This window comes from Pelophylax lessonae (assembly GCF_965119305.1).
Source record: "Pelophylax lessonae genome assembly, chromosome: 1".
Classification (NCBI taxonomy): Eukaryota; Metazoa; Chordata; class Amphibia; order Anura; family Ranidae; genus Pelophylax; species Pelophylax lessonae.
In genome coordinates this window covers 67,592,756-67,613,591 of record NC_138768.1, presented here as the reverse complement: position 1 = coordinate 67,613,591, position 20,836 = coordinate 67,592,756, and positions in this window count along the sequence as shown.

The following is a 20,836-nucleotide window of genomic DNA, read 5'->3' as shown; positions in this document are numbered from 1 at the left end:
AGGGTTCCTCCTGAGGGTGCTTGGGGTTCCTTGAGCAGTAAACACTGGTGGAATATTCTCCCACCCACAATGACCACTATTATTTAAAATTTTCTTTCACTTATTGATAACGCTAATGTACAATGACCTGTAGGTGTCATTCTTTTTAGCAGAGGTTTACCAAGACCTGATATTTATTTCAAGAGTTCCTCAGGGGTAAAAAGGCTGGTCTAGGGCTCTAGGAATTGACTTCAAAGCAGACAATGCAATTAAATATTCATAAAAAATTACATGTATTTTTATACTAAATAATACAACTTTTGTAAATATATTGCCAGAGATATAAATTAGTTTATGCACCGCATCCCTAAATAAATGTAACTACAAATAGGGGAAGAAAATGGGACTTTGAAGGTGCAAATAGTAATTTCAAGATGGAGAAAAATCTGAATTTTGGTAAAAATACAACATTTTATTCAAAAGATTACATTGAAAAAGACAAAACTTTTAAAAGAATAAAAGCAAAAGAAAGCACTCGATTATGTCAGCTCTACATGTTTCACCATCTTCATAATGGCTTCTTCAGGAGTCTGATAGACATTTTTCAAGAGTGAGCATTCTAAATTACAGAAAGAGAAAAAACTAATGAAAGTATCAAGCGAAAATTAACATTTATCAATAGACATATTAAATGCCCAAGACAAAGATTCATTGTGACATCATACTGTCATATTCATAAAGTATACACTTAATAAAGAGATAAATAAACACAAAATATATATTGTACCTTAAAGGAGAACCTGAACCCCTAAATGCTGGGGAGAGCCGTGGATGGATAAGGGCCCAAAGGAGGGGAGAAAGAGATAGGGGCGGAGACACCTGCCCTTTTGCGTTATCCCATAGAGGAGATGTAGGCCAAGCCAAAGGTGAAAAATGGGACGGCTGGAACATGGGGAAATGTTATACAAAGTTAAATTCCACTTTAAATTTGATAGAAAATGTAATTGATCCAAATTTAAAATAGCTCCAATTACCCTTAGCTCAGGAGGATGAGTCGTGAACTTGAAAGATTTTTTAGGAGATTTATAGGAGATGATTCAAGTTTTCATAAAGGTTGAGGGGAGATAACCTCAATAGAGAACTATACCAATGTCCTAAAAAGATCAACAGACAGGGGAAGGAGAGAGCGTTCAATATTCACAATCATTAAATTTGAAAGGAAGAAAGTATAAGTATCCACATATAGTGAAAAGAAAATGATAAATAATACAACTGCATGAATTTTATTTCACCCTTCTGTGACATCTAGGACACCAGAGCTTCAGAGTCTGCTGCAGTGTGCATATGCAGACAGGAGGAGAAGGATGTAGGAGGACAACCTCAATAATGTGCTGCTGCTTCCTCTCGGTCCAATCAACAAGCTGGACCAAGCTATGCTGCTACTTTTGCTTTTGAGGTCTTACAACTAGGTGGGCTGTCTGGCAGAGATCACAAAGACCAGCTGAAAAACACAAGGGCTCACCAGGCTTGTGCATAACCTAAGGCACCATTTATTCAAATATATAAAACACAATGTAATATACTCACAAACCTAGCTGGGTATTGGGCTCAAATACATTAAGTGGAACAAATCTGTGATAAAAGACTTCAACCACAACTCTAGGTAGACTTCTATGACATGCCAAAGCAGACGCATTTTGAGGGATATACCCCTTTCATTTACAGCTCAACACAGCAAGAGGGTATAGCTCTTGAAATGCTTAGCTCTGCTTTTGGATATCCCATTTGAGCCCAACGCCCACCTGGGTTTTTTAATATAGTTTAGGTAATGCACAAGGCTGGTGTGCCGTTATTGTGTTTTTTTTCATCCAGTTTTCATGATTTTTCATATCCTATGAAGACTATGATATCCTATGAAGGCCTGAGTGCACCTGGATTACCATATATTGCTGAAGTTAGCAGCAGGTAAAGCAATTATATGTATTTCTCCGATGTGTTTTGAAAACCTTTAACATAGAGTTAATATTCTCTCAGCTTAATGTAACAGCAGGGGCCCCACCTTGGATTAGCATTGTTTTATAAAGCCTCAGAAACGGAAAAATACAAACAGCTCTGTTATGTAAATTTCAGGTGCTTCTAGGTCAGGGGGTCTTCAAACTATGGCCCTCCAGTTGTTGAGGAACTACAATTCCCATCATGCCTAATCATGTCTGTGAATGTCAGAGTTTTACAATGCCTCCTGGGATATGTAGTTCCGCAACAGCTGGAGGGCCGTAGTTTGAGGATCCCTGTTCTAGGTAGTCAGCGCTTGGTCCCTGTCTTGCCCCCCCCCGTGTCTTGCCATTGAACTATTATTGTGACGAGCAGTCTCACTGAGCGGGCATAAGGCACAGGAGGTGGGAGAGACTGACTTATTAGGAAGTCAAAGTTTGAATAACTGTGTACATGATATTTTAAAGCTCCTGGGGTGCTCTAGATCAGTGGTCATCAACCCTGGCCTACATGGCCCACCAACAGGCCAGGTTTGCAAGATAACTGAAATACATCCCAGGTGATATAATTTGCTAATCAGTGATTGCAGTACTCTAGTCTGCATCTCCCCAAGGTAATACTTAAAATCTGGCCTGTTAGTGGGCCCTGAGCACCGGAGTTGAGGACCACTGCTCTAGATTAAGGATAAACCAATGTATAAGTACAAGTGAGAGCCTTTCTCAAACTCTTTACCTTGGCGAAACCTTGAAATAATTTCCAGATTTCCGCAAACCCCCTCTAAAATGTATTAATATTAAAGTTCATGGTACATTAGCATGATCAGTAAGTTGTCAACAATTTTTATAAATAGAATAATAAAGAATATGGTCTACCTAGGGTATTTGACCTAGGGCAGACTTTTAAGAGCAGTGCTACATGCCAGAGGTCAATAGCCACCAGTCCTATCTTGAGTCTGGTGGCTCTTTATGTAAGAGCTTTTACTGATGTTTGCACTGTATGGATTGATGTTTTATTCAGCCTTTAAGAGTTTTTTGTCACGTTTTATAATAAATACTACGCCTCAAGAAGATCTTTTCTCCCTCACAGTGCCTTGCAAAAGTATTCAGCCCCCTTGAACTTTTTTACCTTTTGCCACATTTCAGGCTTCAAACATAAAGATATAAAACTGTATTTCTTTGTGAAGAATCAACAACAAGTGGGACACAATCATGAAGTGGAAAGAAATTTATTGGATATTTCAAACTTTGTTAACAAATAAAAAACTGAAAAGTTAGGCATGCAAAATTATTCAGCCCCTTTACTTTCAGTGCAGCAAATCCTCTCCAGAAGTTCAGTGAGGATCTCTGAATGATCCAATGTTGACCTAAATTAAATTGGGTGTGCAAAATTATTCAGCCCCCTTTTGCTGCGATTACAGCTGTAAGTCGCTTGGGGGTATGTCTCTATCAGTTTTGCACATCGAGAGACTGAAATTTTTGCCCATTCCTCCCTGCAAAACAGCTCGAGCTCAGTGAGGTTGGATGGAGAGTGTTTGTGAACAGCAGTTTTCAGTTCTTTCCACAGATTCTCGATTGGATTCAGGTCTGGACTTTGACTTGGCCATTCTAACACCTGGATATGTTTATTTGTGAACCATTCCATTGTAGATTTTGCTTTATGTTTTGGATCATTGTCTTGTTGGAAGACAAATCTCCGTCCCAGTCTCAGGTCTTTTGCAGACTCCATCAGGTTTTCTTCCAGAATGGTCCTGTATTTGGCTCCATCCATCGTCCCATCAATTTTAACCATCTTCCCTGTCCCTGCTGAAGAAAAGAAGGCCCAAACCATGATGCTGCCACCACCATGTTTGACAGTGGGGATGGTGTGTTCAGGGTGATGAGCTGTGTTGCTTTAACGCCAAACATAACGTTTTGCATTGTTGCCAAAAAGTTCTATTTTGGTTTCATCTGACCAGAGCACCTTCTTCCACATGTTTGGTGTGTCTCCCAGGTGGCTTGTGGCAAATTTTAAACGACACTTTTTATGGATATCTTTAAGAAATGGCTTTCTTCTTGCCACTCTTCCATAAAGGCCAGATTTGTGCAGTATACGACTGATTGTTGTCCTATGGACAGAGTCTCCCACCTCAGCTGTAGATCTCTGCAGTTCATCCAGAGTGATCATGGGCCTCTTGGCTGCATCTCTGATTAGTCTCCTCCTTGTATGAGCTGAAAGTTTAGAGGGACGGCCAGGTCTTTGTAGATTTGCAGTGGTCTGATACTCCTTCCATTTCAATATTATCGCTTGCTCCTTGGGATGTTTAAAGCTTGGGAAATATTTTTCTATCCAAATCCGGCTTTAAACTTCTCCACAACAGTATCTTAGACCTGCCTGGTGTGTTCCTTGTTCTTCATGATGCTCTCTGCGCTTTAAATGGACCTCTGAGACTATCACAGTGCAGGTGCATTTATACGGAGACTTGATTACACACTGGTGGATTCTATTTATCCTCATTAGTCATTTAGATCAACATTGGATTATTCAGAGATCCTCACTGAACTTCTGGAGAGGGTTTGCTGCACTGAAAGTAAAGGGGCTAAATAATTTTGCATGCCTAACTTTTCAGTTTTTTATTTGTTAACAAAGTTTGAAATATCCAATAAATTTCCACTTCATGATTGTGTCCCACTTGTTGTTGATTCTTCACAAAAAATTACAGTTTTATATCTTTATGTTTGAAACCTGAAATGTGGCAAAAGGTCGCAAAGTTCAAGGGGGCCGAATACTTTCGCAAGGCACTGTATATCTGTCGATTCTCGCACCTGTCCTATTTGAGTATTGGAGGAGGAGTCGTCCTCTTTTGTGAACCCCCATTTACATGGCTTTGCTCAAGAACCGATACCATACTAAAACACATTAGCTGTCCTAACAAGGCAGCATATCGGTCTGGTGAGTGCGCATTCTTATCTTGGTGGAGGATCACAGTGGTGTCTGTTTAATTACGTTCGCACTGAATATCAGCACATTTATGAATTTATTTAAAGGATCTTATGAGTTATAATGGACTGAATTGTCATACACAACTTTTTTCACATTGTTTCTTTGGATTATCTGTCACTTTAAAGCGGAGTTCCAAAGAGTTCCACCCCCCCCCTCCATAAATTAAAAGTCAGCAGCTACACATACTGTAGCTGCTGACTTTTAATATTAGGACACTTACCTGTCCTGGAGTCCAGCGATGTCGGCACCGCAGCTGATGTTTCCATTAGCTGTCAGGTGCTGCTGCCGCCATTGCCGTAAGGGAACCCGGCAGTGAAGCCTTGTGGCTTCACGGTCAGGTCCCTACTGCGCATGCGCGAAGCGCACTGCACTTTTCTATTGGCTCGACGGTGGTAGATGGAGGAGGGAGGGATGGTGCCGCGGCGCCGTATCCCCGAAGTGGGGAAGGGTACCTGTTTAAAAACAAATGTGGCATTGGAGGGGGGGAGGAAACAAATTAGCGGAAGTTCAGTTTTTGGGTGGAACTCCGCTTTAAGTCACTATTTAGCGCTGCAACCTCATTTTATATAACGAATATGGTCTACCTAGGGTATTTGATCTAGGGCAGACTTTTAAAATGTTTTACCACTCCTCCACTCTATAGAACAAAATTATTTTCAGTAATAATCTTGAAATGAAAAGATTGTAATGTCCCCTTACAAACTATCTGTCATTGTAGAAGTGACTTACATTCGTCAATTTGCCCACTTGCATTGAGGATCGATTCCCCATTGCTCAAGCTCAAGGAAACCCTTTACAACCTCGGGGGAGCCCCAGTTGAGTAAGGCTGTGTTAGTAACTTTATCTTGCTGCAGCTGTCCCCCGTGGACCCTAAGCCCAAGAGCTGCATAATCACTTGACCGCTAATCACTCAGTTCTCGGGTTCGCTTTGAGCACAGAGCAGTGACTGTCAGTCACCGGCTCTGTGCTCTGCCCTTCTAGCAACCCCTGAAGTGCTAGGCTGGGGAGGGAACAGGAGCAGCTGCCAGTCAAGCATCTGGGTGGATCATGACATTATTGTTGGGATACATATAGAGACTCGAGCGTCTCTGTGATGTCAGTATACAGCCCTGATTCTGGGCTGATTCTGGGTCACAGGAGTGCAAAGTAAGTGTACTCCTGTGACCAACAGGAGAAGTATGGCCAAACAAGCTTTGTCCAGTGGCGGCCGGCAGATAGGGGGCGCAGGGGCGCCGCCCCCCCCCCCCCAAAAAAAAAAGAAAGAAAGATTTACAAAAATAAAAAATGTCAATTTTTCGCCCACTAGGGGCGCCGGACTGTGTGCTGGGTATGGGGGGGTGGGGTTTTTGACCCCACCCTCGGCCAGCAGGGGCGCCGATTGGCGCTCTTCAGGGGGTCATTGGGGCGCAGAGCAGTGCGCCCCGACACACCCCACTTTTCTGATATCCGGGCTGTGATTGGTCCAGACTCCAGCCTGGACCAATCGCAGTGGGACATCATCTGGTGACCTGATAATGATGATATCATTATCATCATGCATGGATGGATGGACCCAGGCCAGGCCAGAACAGGTAGGTACAGGCAGGTCACGGTGCAAGATTTATCCAATTACCCAGGCCGGGCCCAGAGTGTGCAGATATCATTATATATATCATCATGGATGGATGGATGATCTATCCATCCATGATGATATATATAATGATATCTGCACACTCTGGTCTGGGCCTGGCCTGGGATATTATTCTTGCACCGTGACCTGCCTGTACCTACCTGTTCTGGCCTGGCCTGGGTCCATCCATCCATCCATCCATGATGATAATGATATCTGCACACTCTGGTCTGGGCAGGGCCTGGGTAACTTGATAAATCTTGCACCGTGACCTGCCTGTACCTACCTGTTCTGGCCTGGCCTGGGTCCATCCATCCAGATGGATGGACCCAGGCCAGGCCAGAACAGGTAGGTACAGGCAGGTCACGGTGCAAGAATAATATCAAGTTACCCAGGCCGGGCCCAGACCAGAGTGTGCAGATATCATTATATATATCATCATGGATGGATGGATGGATGAAAGGGGCATGTACGCTGGTCACTACATTGAAAGGGGACCTGTTCGCTTGTCACTACATTGAAAGGGGGCCTGTACGCTTGTCACTACATTGAAAGGGGGCCTGTACGCTTGTCATTGCATTGAAAGGGGGCCTGTACACTGGTCACTACTTTGAAAGGGAGCCTGTACGCTTGTCACTGCATTGAAAGGGGGCCTGTACGCTTATCACTACATTGAAAGGGGGCCTGTACGCTTGTCACTGCATTGAAAGGGGGCCTGTACGCTTGTCACTGCATTGAAAGGGGGCATGTACGCTGGTCACTACATTGAAAGGGGGCATGTACACTGGTCACTACATTGAAAGGGGGCCTGTACTGTGGGATTAGTGCTAGGGGGTCTGTACTGTGGGGTTTGTGCTAGGGGGCCTGTACTATGGGGTTTGTGCTAGGGGATCTGTACTGTGGGATTAGTGATAGGGGGCCTGTACTGTGGGGTTTGTGCTAGGGGGCCTGTACTGTGGGGTTTGTGCTAGGGGGTCTGTACTGTGGGATTAGTGCTAGGGGGGCTGTACTGTGGGGTTTGTGCTAGGGGGTCTGTACGGTGGGGATTGTGCTAAGGGGTCTGTACAGTGGGATTAGTGCTAGGGGGTCTGTACTGTGGGGTTTGTGCTAGGGGGTCTGTACTGTGGGATTAGTACTAGGGGGCCTGTACTGTGGGGTTTGTGCTAGGGGGTCTGTACTGTGGGGTTTGTGCCACTCTCAGTCAGTGTATCCCATAATAGGGTGTCTCTCACAGTATATCCCATAATAGGGCCCCTGCTCCCTATTATTGTATATGTATACTAGTACTGATGGACCCCTTAATATGTGATATATTGGGAGAATTTGTTCACGCAAGCAAAATACAGGGGGCAAAATGGGTGGAGTCTATAAGGGGTGGGGCTTCTGAGAAATGGGAGGGGTCAAAATAGAAGGGCGGGGTCTTGCGCTCCCCCATCTTAAAACTTCACCAGCCGCCACTGGCTTTGTCCATACTTTTATTTTGAAATGCCTAAATCGGAACGAAACCCTCCTTTACAGTCAAAGAAGCTGACATCTTAGCCTCAGTTTGATCTGCAGTTGCCATGGTGCTGCACAAGTGGTCAATTATTGATTTCAACCCTTTGATGGCATGGCAATTTGGCTGAGAACAGAAGATGCTGTGACAGTTAGAAATCATGGCTTGCATTAAATATACCTGTTTTGGGAAACCGTTAAATTGATGGGCATAGTTCCTCCTTAAGGCTGGGGGTTCCACTCATTTTTGCGTTTATTAAAAGTCAGCAGCTACAAAAAGTGTAGCTGCTGACTTTTAATAAACACACACTCACCTGTCCCACGTTCCAGCAATGCGACCGCCCGAAGCCTTGATCCTCTCCCAGTCCTTTCGGTGGCACCGGCATCACCAATGTGGGCACCCAGCCGTGACAGCTTGCTATTTCTGTTGCGCTGCGTGTTGTGAATGGCCGGGCAATCTTCTGGGACCTGTGACATGTACCGGAAGATTGCAGGGAGGGGGGAGAGGAGAACTTGGGAAGTGGGAGCGGGTACCTGTCAAATCTAGCATGTCAGGGGGTCAGCAGTATTTAAAGCGGAAGGTCCACTTTTGGGTGGAACTCCGCTTTTAGCCAATTTTTTTAAATGCGATTCTTACAGTAGGACCTTAATGCTCTTGCTATTCTTTTTAAAAATGTCTTCTTTGTTTTTGCATCATTAACTATGCCCTCTATGCTCACCGGGGCCTATGGAGTCTTGCTGGAGTTGTCCAGCTTTGGATTTATCCAAGTTGATAGATGTTTTTTTTTCCTCTTGGCAATAGGACTTCCTGTAACATGTACTGCCTAACCACAGTAATCTGTTGCATTCAAAACTTGTGAAGCTTAACACTGTTGGTGCTAATTGTATAACAATGACAGTGTGATGGGACAATAGACGTATGCCTGTGCTATTGAAAGTAACAAGTGAAGTTTTGTTGTTGGTTATAACTTCTGATTTTTTTGTAATGATTATACCCTGAGTGAATATACACTGATATTGGCCATTTTAGGAGAAAGGCATGGTGTGATTTTTCATTTAATTTAAGTATTTTACTACTTTATCCTAAAAACTGTGGGAATAAAGCATATTTTTGCTACATATGTAAAATAAAGGTTTTTCATTATTATTTATTTTATTATTTTTGGCAATACCCTAAGCTTTTTATACTACTTTATACTACTGTATATCTATTATTGAAGTCTGGATATTTTTTTAAGTATTTTTTTTTTTCTTGTTTTAAAGACCAAGCTGGATAGAACAATTATACCTCCCCTTTAGTTTCAGATAGAGAGTAGTCAGTGAATTAGAAGGGGTCAAACCCACTGGGTGTAACATTGCCATGGATGGGGCAGAAGACTTGCCATATGTACAACCATGGGTGGACTGGGCTGGGGGGCAGAGTGCATTTAACCTCCCTCTCCAGTACTAATAAAATATAGTGAAAATACTTCAGCATTCAGACATTCATTAAGATGGGACCCGCAGTATGAGACAGGGCCAATTTAGAAAGAAGCCAATTTATCCTACCAGCATTTCTTTTGAGTGTGGGAGGAAACCAGAGTACCCTGCCTTTACACACATATATATCCCATACATATATATACACTATGGGACACCTGCCATTACATGCTAATGCTAATTTTAATGGCATCCCAGTCTTAGTCTGTAGGGTTCAATATTGAGCTGGCCCACTCTTTGCAGCTATAACAGCTTCAACTCTTCTGGGAAAGCTGTCCACAAGGTTTAGGAGTGTGTCTATGGGAATGTTTGACCATTCTTCCAGAAGTGCATTTGTAAGATCAGGCACTGATGTTGGAGAGAAGGCCTGGCTTGCAGTCTGCGCTCTAATTCATCCTAAAAGTGTTCTATTGGGTGGAGGTGCAGGCCACTCAAGTTCCTCCACCCCAAACTCACCCATTGCGCACTGGTTCAAATCATTTGGTGGAGGGGGGATTATGGTGTGCGCTTGTTTTGTAGGGGTTGGACTTGGCCCTTTAGTCCCAGTAAAGGGAACTCTTAAGGTGTCAGCATACCAAGACATTTTGGACAATTTCATGCTCCCAACTTTGTGGGAACAGTTTGGAGATGGCCCCTTCCTGTTCCAACATGACTGCACACCATTGTACAAAGCAAGGTCCATGAAGACATGGATGAGCGAGTTTAAGGTGGAGGAACCATCACTCTTTTCTGGCAGACAGCACCTGCCCCTTTGGAAAGGATTTATGCACTATTGCACTTTGAAAAGACTTTGATTTGTGGTCATCATCACACATGTTGCTTTTATAAACTCTTGGACCTTTTTTTAGCACATTAAGCCGTTGCACCTTATATTCATATTTATATTTTTGGACTTTGTTTTGCACATTTCACTTTTGCACTTTACAATATGGTCTACCTCACTATGTAATAGGCATCATATCTATGTGTATTTCATTGATACCTGTCAAAGGGTTAATGTATGATTATGCTGTATTGGTTTGTATGATCAGTTTTACACAGCACATTACACACTATTGAGGAATTGCGCTGCTAATAGCTCTTGGGCTATATTTTTTTCAGTGATCACCCTCTAGGGTTGGAGCAGCAGCAGTCTCATTTATTCACTCAGATTGTTCACACAATATTTTTTGACGCAAGTGTTTTTTTCTTTTATTATTCTTCACTGGAGAGAACTACTTTTTGGTACTCATCTGTACAATTTTCAAAAGAAAAGGAAACATACAATATACCCTCATGGGTCATGTTAGCACTAGTTGGCTGTGTGAAGTCTGCTGCACCCATACCTTAAAATTGGTGGGACGACTAAATGTGCCTACCATCACTTGTCACTTTACTCTGCGGTTTTTATATCTCTGTTTTGTAAGTATGTTGTTATTGCTTTGGGGCCAATAAATTATCCAAACATACTATACTATCTGCGGTCCTTTTGTTTTACATTTGGGGCTCACAGAGGTCTTTTTTGGAGCGATCCCCTGCAAGGCCCCCCCGATCTTGGATCACCCCCAGCAAGAGCCAGAGTGCAATAATCCAACGGATTTTACAAGCTTTTGAGACTCATCATTGTGGTGAGTAGGGAACCTAGAGGGTTTGACAATCACCTGAGCACCGTTTGGATAACCATTTCTGCACCTGAGCACTTTATTGGACTTATCACTACTAAGGACTGTTTTATTATATTTGGAATATATATTCATAAAATATTTATACATTTTTTCACTAATCACTATTTATAATTTTCACATGGATTGCTAGCACTGTTTTAAATTCGTTTTATTACATTCCTATCTAAGATTTACTTAGAGACACAGCAGTTGCACCTAGTTTATTTCTGATTTTTATATTGTTATTTATAATCATAGCACTAATATTTTTACCATAAGCACAGGTTTAAATTTAATATACACACTACAAAGTGAATATTAATACCACTTTCTGGAATGCCATCAGAAATTATTATTTTTTTTAATGGCTTAAAGTAAATATGAGGGCTGTTCTGAAAGTAATGCAAAATTGGACACAACTTTTTTATATTAACTTGCATAGGTCATTAAAATTTTGCATGTTGGTAGAATAACTCTTCCTGTAAAGTATCTCTTCTTCTTCTTGTTCATTGCAGGTAAATAACAGATTTCAAGCAGAAGCAACATTCAGTTATTGAGTTCTTAAAAAAGGGGAGCAGGCAGTGATCGTAGTTGATGGTCTCCCACTGCATAGCTTGTCTTTAACGCTGTTTTCCCCTTCTTTAAACTTCTGATATATCTGTGCACTTTTCTCTTGTCAATGGTGTAATCTCCGTAAACATTGTGTAGCCTTCTGTGGATGTCGGACATCCTGCACCCCTCCTTTATGAAGAACTTAAAGTGATTCTAAAGGAAAGAATTAAAAAAAAAAAATAACAAACATCATACTTACCTGTTCTGTGCCATGGTTTTACACAGAGCAGCCCTGACCCTCTTCTTTATGGGTCCCCCAACGGCAGTTCTGCCCTCCCCTCCCGCCGAGTGCCCCCAAAAGCTAACCTTGAGCCTTTAGAACCACTTTAACAATGTCATGTTGCTTCTGCTTAGAATCCATTATTTACCTGCAATGAAAAAGAAGAAGAGTTACTATAGAGGAAGAGTTACTCTACCAACATGTGAAACTTAAATGACTTATGTAAGATAATAAAAAAAGTTACTCCCACTTTTGCATTACTTTTGTTACAGCCCTTGTATATACTGTATTGCCATTTTTAATGGACCCTTTGTCAATTTTTTCAAGAGATTTACCGTGAAAGTAAGCCCATGCCCCAATATATACAACCACAACTAATTAAAGATAAAGTAGGGGTTTCTAGGCTAATTTGGGAGAAGGAAGACCAGAGAACCAATACATTAAAATTGAATCATTTATTGAATGTGTTTAAGAATTAATATACACACGGGGATGTATAAAGGCACATATAAAACATCCCTCATATGCAAAACATATGTTAAAAATCACAGCACAGAAATATTTCCCTATTATGGGAGCAATACATGCTTCGAGCTGATGTTGGTGCAAGAAGTCTTTGATGATATTCGGTTTATTGGGACCATCAAACCGAATATCATCAAAGACTTCTTGCACCATATTAATTCTTAAACACATTCAATAAATGATTCAATTTTAATGTATTGGTTCTCTGGCCTTTGTCAAATTGTTATTGCTGCCTTTATCCAAGCTAGGGGGATTTACCCTTTTATATGTCCTGGTGATCATTGTCAGCAAGACAGAAAGTGAGGGGAAATCATTATCATTAAAGTAAAAGGTGAGAGGAAATCCTTCAATGGGGACACCTGTTTCTGTGACTATTTTTTAGGATGGGCATTTCATTTACTTTAGATAGATTTCCTCCGATTTCACATTATGTCTTCAGGTTTGCTGCTGAGGCAAAGGAGTGTTTTCTGCTGTAACTCTTTAGAAGACCTTGCAACACTGGAGAATCATTTTTAACCAATTAAAGCTCGCGCCTTCAGACCCTTTAAGGAGTTTCAGATGCTGGGAGGCGGAGTTTATGATCATGTGACCGCCGTGATTGGCTCTCATGGCGATTACATGATCAGAAAGCTTTCAATTAGCCACCGGTAACCGTGTCGGGAGCGAGCACGGCACAGCTGTGTCTGCTAATTGGTTTGCAAATATGCAACCTCTCCGTGCCAAAGCGAATGGGACTAGGCCCATTAGAAAAAGTTATTCTTGCACAGGGGGGCATGCTTATCTTTGCTGTGTCATCCCAAAAAAACAGAGAGAATATATCCGTGCTTGAACAACTGACATATTTGTAAGTCGCTAGCACATTTTTTGGTCACTAATATAATCAATAGAAAACATGGAATGCAGTGCTTATCATAAAAGAAATAGAGTGTAAATCTAGTCCATTATGCTAAAAGGAGTAACAGCAAGACATAATAACACAAAGTCCAAAATATGGAGATAATGGATAACACATATGGAGCCTTTTTGGCTTTAAGATGGTAGCTAGACAGAAAACATAGATCCAGACTGGAGACCATCACCTTTAGCACCACCACACACAGCCTCTTACCAAAGCAGTTGATCCATTATTACAGGGGGTCAGACACGCATGTAGGTGACCCTAGGCAACCTCCAGGACGGCTCTCTTCATCTGGTATCCCATCAATAAGGTCCCAAATCTTAGGGCCACAGCAATGGAGGATCTCCCTTAAGCACACTCTGGTCCGCACTATGTGTCTCTTAATAAAACAAATAAATGTTCCTCGTAGCATAATATGTTTAAAACATCATTTAATTAAAGATAAAGAAAGCCACTCACTTGGTAAACAGTTAAAAACAGTGTTTAAAGTGCCTGTAGAGAGTTTCCAACCAATAAAATGGCCACATTCCGCTCAGTTCCTGGTGCTGCGATGACATCTTATACCAGGTTCAACCCTACGCATTTCATCATAAGAAAGGCATCATCAGGGGCATAGGTAGCTGACAGTAAGTGCAATTTAAATACCATGAGGGCAGGGATAGCCTTGCATTTGAAATACTTATACTTGAAAACCGGAAGTCACTGTTCCCAAAGCCGCAGCAGGGATCCACAGCAATAGACTCCATAATTGGCCTCCAGCTATAACAATCAACAAGTGGGCAGTACTGAAACACACCTGGGAGGCCCAAACCAGAAAAGAGGGATATAAAAGTCAATGGGCCAGGAAGTCACGCACAACAATAGAAACATTATCAGATGTTCTAACCCTTTCCCCAGTATACTAAAAATGTGTATATTTTTTGGTCTGTATCCAATTGTAGAGACTTCCCAGCACTTCCTTTAATGAGAGAAAGTAAGGCTAAAACTTCCCAACAGGAGCAAAGGCAGAAAAAAAAGCCTGACAGAGGTTCGACCTCCTTCCTGCTTTATCCAAAACAAACTAAAATGTTTTGGATGGAGTTGGGCTTTAAAAAAGTTAAGCAATATTTGAACTGTTTCACATCCCTCTGTAGCACTACAACAATATAACCGATTTGCGTAAAATGTTTTCAAACCTATCTTGATCTAGAATTAAAAATTGAATAGCATTCAAAAATATGTTTCATCCAAAAATATTTGGCAGACACATATTTATTAACTTTTTATTTTTTTATTTTGAGCAGACAAGTTCCAGGAAGTTCTCTGTCAAAGATTCAGTGAGCGGTAGAAGAACGCACTATTGGCCCCATTAGGTTGCAGATCACTGATTACTTGTCCTGGATAGCATGTGTCCTGACCTCCTTTCCATCACCCTGACAAAGGCAAATTCACCATCCTCTCCAACTTAAATACGGGTTTTATCTCACGAGAAAAGAATAAAACAAACACAGGTCATCTGTGCAAGTTAGTTGCTTCCAGGTCTTCTAGCCTTTACATAAGACATTCTACCCAGTTGTATGTCATATTGTTGAATTGTAATGGGGTTACATATGTTGTATAAATGGTAAGGGATTTTTCACTAGTCCGTAAAGCTAGGACATTTTTTTTTCACCAAAAGAAACAGAAATGTACACAGAAATAAGAAGGAAAAAACATTTTAATTTAGGATGCAACCACATTTTTACAGTTGCGACAAGTCTTAAACCTAATTTATAAAATTCTTTTTCCTTTTTCTTTTTTTTTTATATGTAGTGCTTTATGAATTTGCATGTCATTCCTACACAGGGCCATGCTTCTCTTTTCTGTATCATTCCAATGTTGGTGTCTAGCCAAGGTGGGGCTTAACATACATTTTTTAAGAAAAAATAAATAAATAAATATATATATATATATATATATATATATATATATATATATATATATATATATATATATCTATATATATCTATCTATCTTACATATATATATATATCTTACATATATATATATATATATATATATCTATCTATCTATCTATATATATATCTTACATATATATATATATATATATATATATATATATATATATATATATACACACACAGTATATAATGAATAATATGTACAAGGGTTAATGTACACAGTTACATAGTTAGCCAGACTAAAAGAAGTCTATCCAATTTAACCAATAAAAAATAAATAAAAAAAGCACAAATAAAAAGAGTAACTAAACAAAAATAATAGTATTTTTTAAAGTTACCATTGCATTTGAATTAAATAATTTTTTAGTATTTCAATGAACTGCTAGTTTACATGTTTTCCTGTTCTATCTAATGGCACAGTATATTTCCAAAAATTATTTCCAATTTTGTTTTGTTTCGTTTATTCTTTTACTCAAAATTTCTATGTGAAAATGCACATCAGCGGAAGCTGATAGATATATATATATATATATATATATATATATATATATATATACAGACAATATTATTAAGCTACAATCTAAATGTATATCGAAAGCACATATTAAAGGGTGATAGCATGCTATTGAATTCTGTAAATTTCAATTTCGTATAATCAATCCCAGATGTAGTGTTTGAAGTAGGCGCTAGAAAGAAACTTAAACTAAATAAAATGATAGTATTATGCATGTAACAAAGATTATGGAAATTAAAGTAAAAGATATTATCGTTGTACCATAAAGAAGTCCTATGTGTTTGTTGTTTTTATTATTTATACTATAATAAACAATCCTCATATTTAGTTAGTATGTGCATTTAGTCAATTTTTTTCGCAGAAGTATGAGAACTTTGGAAATTCAAAAATGATCTAAAAAAAAGTCAGAATTTGCCAGCGAAATCTGAATACTTATGTACAAGCCGTACTATCATTTTAAAATCTTCAATCTAACTCCGTGGAAGCGGTTAATAGTCCGTAGGCCAGACCGTCTCAGCTTTGAGCACATTTAATATTTTCAGAAGTGCGTCTTGTACTCAATTATAACTCACTACTTGCCATCTTAATAATTTAAATCTGTCCGCTACCCTAAAAAATTCCTAATTCGGAGACATGAATGCACATTTTGCTTTTGACAGCATTAAATTAAAGCTAAATGTTGGGTTGTGAATGAGTAACTGTGCAACTATAAAAGGCCTTAATGAGGTAATTTCATTATGAAGACCCATCCAAGCCTGTGTCGAAACAAGGGGAGTAAATGGAGAGGAAAGAAGCGGAGGAAATTAGGGTTCCTTCCACTCTAATTAATGTTTTGGGGCATTTTGTACAGGCACCAAATTAACTGCTCCAAAGAACTTTCATTGAGAAAAAAAAAATACATTGTAGCCCTCCCATTGAATTAGAGAACAGTACAAGCAAAGCACTTAATGAGCGTACAGCCAGCCTTCCACTTCTTCTGCCCAGTCACTGAAAACATACCATTATTGAGAGCTCGGTTAAAGGACTGCAATGTAGGATTGTTTAGCTTCTACTGGTCTATATGCTGTAAACAGGTAGACCATGAATGAGCTCTATGAGACTCCTGGGAGGCCCGTCTTCCCAGAAAAACAATCTTGAAAAAAAAGTGAATAGGCTCAGCCTAGCAAACACAATGGACGCTGAATACTGTCTTAAGTGATTACATGATGTTGTGCTGCCCCCTCTCATTGAGTTATCTTTACCCTGTTTTTGTCTCTTCTAATTGGAGCTGATGAGGTGCTAATTGGTTCCTTTTTAAGAAAAAAACGCTACTTAAGACCTGGCAAGTAGAGTGAGACAGCATGAGTGGAGTTAATGAGGGTTTAGCCAAAGAGAAGGGAGGTCACCCCCACTGCCACTCTATTTTTTTTTTTTCATGTGAATTGATTGTCCTGGACTGTTTCGATGATGAAGGTAGATTTTCTATAGTTGGCCTTGCAGTTTGCCACTGTATATTTTCTTGGAGTGCATGCAAACTTCACTTGATTACTTCTGTGTGAGTCACATGCTTTAAGAATACAGACTCTCTTAACACCACTCCAGTTCCAAGAGGCTCTTCTTCGTTATAGAAAATAAAATTGACAATGGCAGGGCAACTTTTACACATTCGTTACCTTTCCCTGTACCTTGTGTGGGTGGATAGTAGAAAAGAATTCCTGGCTTCACCTAAAAGTATTGCAGAAAACCCATCTGATAATTAATTAGGAGTGCATGTGGATTGCATTTTGTAAAGTAAATTAGGTTTAAAAATAATATTAAAGTGCATGGTGGAACTTTATCTTACATGGTGAGCGAAACATTTATGGGAAAATAATTAAATTATATTGATGGAAAAGGAAATAATACACCATTCAAGAAAATACATTTTATATTTATAAAAACCACTTCAAATTTAAGTGCGGAGAAAGAAATGTAAACATTACAATATTCATATTCATATTCATATCAATTAAATATATTTGCATTTAATTGTATTAAATCTTTATATCTATTTACGATATATCTATCAATATTTCTATCTATCTATCTATCTATCTATCTATCTATCTATCTATCTATCTATCTATCTATCTCTCTATCTACGATATTTCTATCTATCTATTTATCGTTCAGTATGTACATATTTAATGTACATATTTAATAAATATTGCTATAGCTCAAAATAAAAATGAAATCAGTTTAATTTTATTTACAGTAATTTAAGTGAAAATATAAAAAAAGAATGGGATGTAGCATGAACAACAGACAACAGTGTGAATATATTATGTATTTCATTAAATCAATATGTGTAGTGTTTTTATTAGTATTGGTAGTTTACTATTAAGTGTTTTTCCTTCTTTATGTTTTATGTTACACTTCTAGTTTTTAATTGTTTTAATCGACCATTTGAAATGATATTGTACCTTTTTTACACTTCAATTTGTTCTTTTTTTTTTTTTGTAAATTCATTGTTATTAAATAACAAGTTTTATTTTATGTATGACACGGAAGATAATTTCTTGCTTACTTGCAAATACATAAAAAACAGGTGACTACAGTAATTAATTATTTTAACACAGAAAACAACACCATCTATTAGCACTTCATCTAATGCACACTGTCCGTTCACATGAAAACCCAAAAATGATACATAATGCATATTAATAATGATGAACACCAGGAGATGATGTAAGGATTTTGGAGACCAGTGTACAATGTAGGAACTAGTATCGGCAGGCTTCAGTGGACAAATGCAGTGTGCTTTTGACATCAGTTTGGGGTCCTTCTAAGATCCCTTAGATATTATTGCAGCATTTGAGCTGCTTCTGCTTGTTTTGCATTCCCATAGACATGTTCTAAGGTGACTAAAAGCCTGTCAACATTGACCCAAAGTTCGGATGTATTCAAAATTATTTTTTCCGGCAACTAGGTTCTGTTGTTTTTAAACGTGTCAACGTGTTTGGTTCTCAGGACGATGGCATGCTGACACATAGCACCCCCAATATTTTGTAAGCTTACAGTACAAATATTCAAATTATTTTTATTTTGTACATTTTTTTAAATAGTTTAAGTAATACATTTATTCTTTTACAAATAAAGATGTAAAAAAGGGTGGATTATTGACAAAGGATTCACATAAAATTATAAGAGAGAGGATGCGCTGTGTCATAAAAAAACAAGTGATTATGAAGCAAAAAAACATGTTAAATATCCTATACTAATAAAGTGCATACTGAGTTGACAACTATAAACAGTGTGAGAAAATTTCATATATTTTTCACCTTATATAAATGTGCAATTGAAGCAAATTCTTAGGAATTCATCAAAAACAAGCAAAAAATTCATAAAGCTCAACCAAACTGGAATTTTTGTCAAGTGCTCCAGTGCTCCAAGGTGTTTCTCAAATGACACATCCTCTTACCAAACTCAGATGATCTCAAAATGATAAGAGATCAGTAACACTTTATGCTTGGCAAATCCCTCAGCTGATGCTCTCACCAAAAGATGGTCATTGTTTTCAGTGACCACGTCTGTAAAATTCAGCCGCCATGTCCCCACACCAAAGAAATCACTCCACCAAAATGCCGTTTGCTAATCATCAGACTCTCTCAGGCAATAATCTGATATTGAGTATAAAGGGAAGAAAGGTCATAGTGCAATAATGTAAAATCTAATTTTTTATTCCAAAATCATTGCACTTACAAACATCAGGATATATACAGTGTTAGAACAAAGCCTTGACACAGCCGCGGGATATTCCAGCTGACCTGGGTGTAATGACGTCACAGCTCTGACTCCACCCTATGCATTTCCCCGTAATATGCATCCTCTGGAATTAGAGATTTTGTTTTATACTACTTATGAGATCCAGTATTCAGGATTTATAGAAGTGCAGCAGTCTGTTTTTTATGTAGTGCGAGGTTTATGTGATATTTTTAGTTTGATGAGAAAGAACACAGCAGAGGTTGTTTCCTTGAAGATCCTGTCTCTATGATTGAAATTTTGTACAGGGGACCATCTAATGAGAGCAAGAAGGAGGAGTTGGGAGTAGGGAACATAACTGCGGCTTTTTATTCACTTTTGGGTGCAAATTACAGCTTTGGCTATTGAGCTTTGTTAACAACAGGCTTTTTTCAGGGGAAAAAAATGTGAAAAGAAGCCTATGCAAACACCTACAGGTTTAAAATGAGAACACAAAACATTTATATTGAATACATTTATATTCACCTTATTATGTTTATAAAAATATTGTTTTTTAGTCCCATAGTAAATGAAGAAAATATGTACACACTACTGTGATTTCCCTTTATTAGAAAGGCTATAGCACTACTCTGATATCATTTCAGTTTTCAAAGCTGGAAGAAACTCCAAAATTGCCAACAACAATGGCAGAAGCAAATGTATAGCCAGCAGTAAAGTTTAGACAAGACAAGTGTTAATATAATATATATATTTAATATACACCATACATGCTGTATGTAGTAATTCAGAGATGTAAGAAGATACTAGTAGCACTTAGAATATTGGTTATCAGTTTAAAAGTTAATTCATTAGCACTTACTTCCATTTTTTTAAAATACATTTAATTGTACTTTAGTTTTATGACACTAACTTATCCACTTAAGGACCGAGCCCGTTTTTGACACGTTGTTCACAAGTTAAAATCAGTATTTTTTACCTAGAAAAATACTTAGAACCCCCAAACATTATATATATATATATATATATATATTTTTTTTTTTTCAGCAAAGACTCTGGAGAATAAAATGGCGGTCATTGCAATATTTTTTTGTCACGCAGTATTTGCGCAGCGGTCTTTCAAACGCCATTTTTTTTTAAATTACGAAGAATTACGTTTCACTGCATTTAAAAAAAACTAAACAGTAAAGTTAGCCCATTTTTTTGTAAATTGTGAAAGATGATGTCACGTCGAG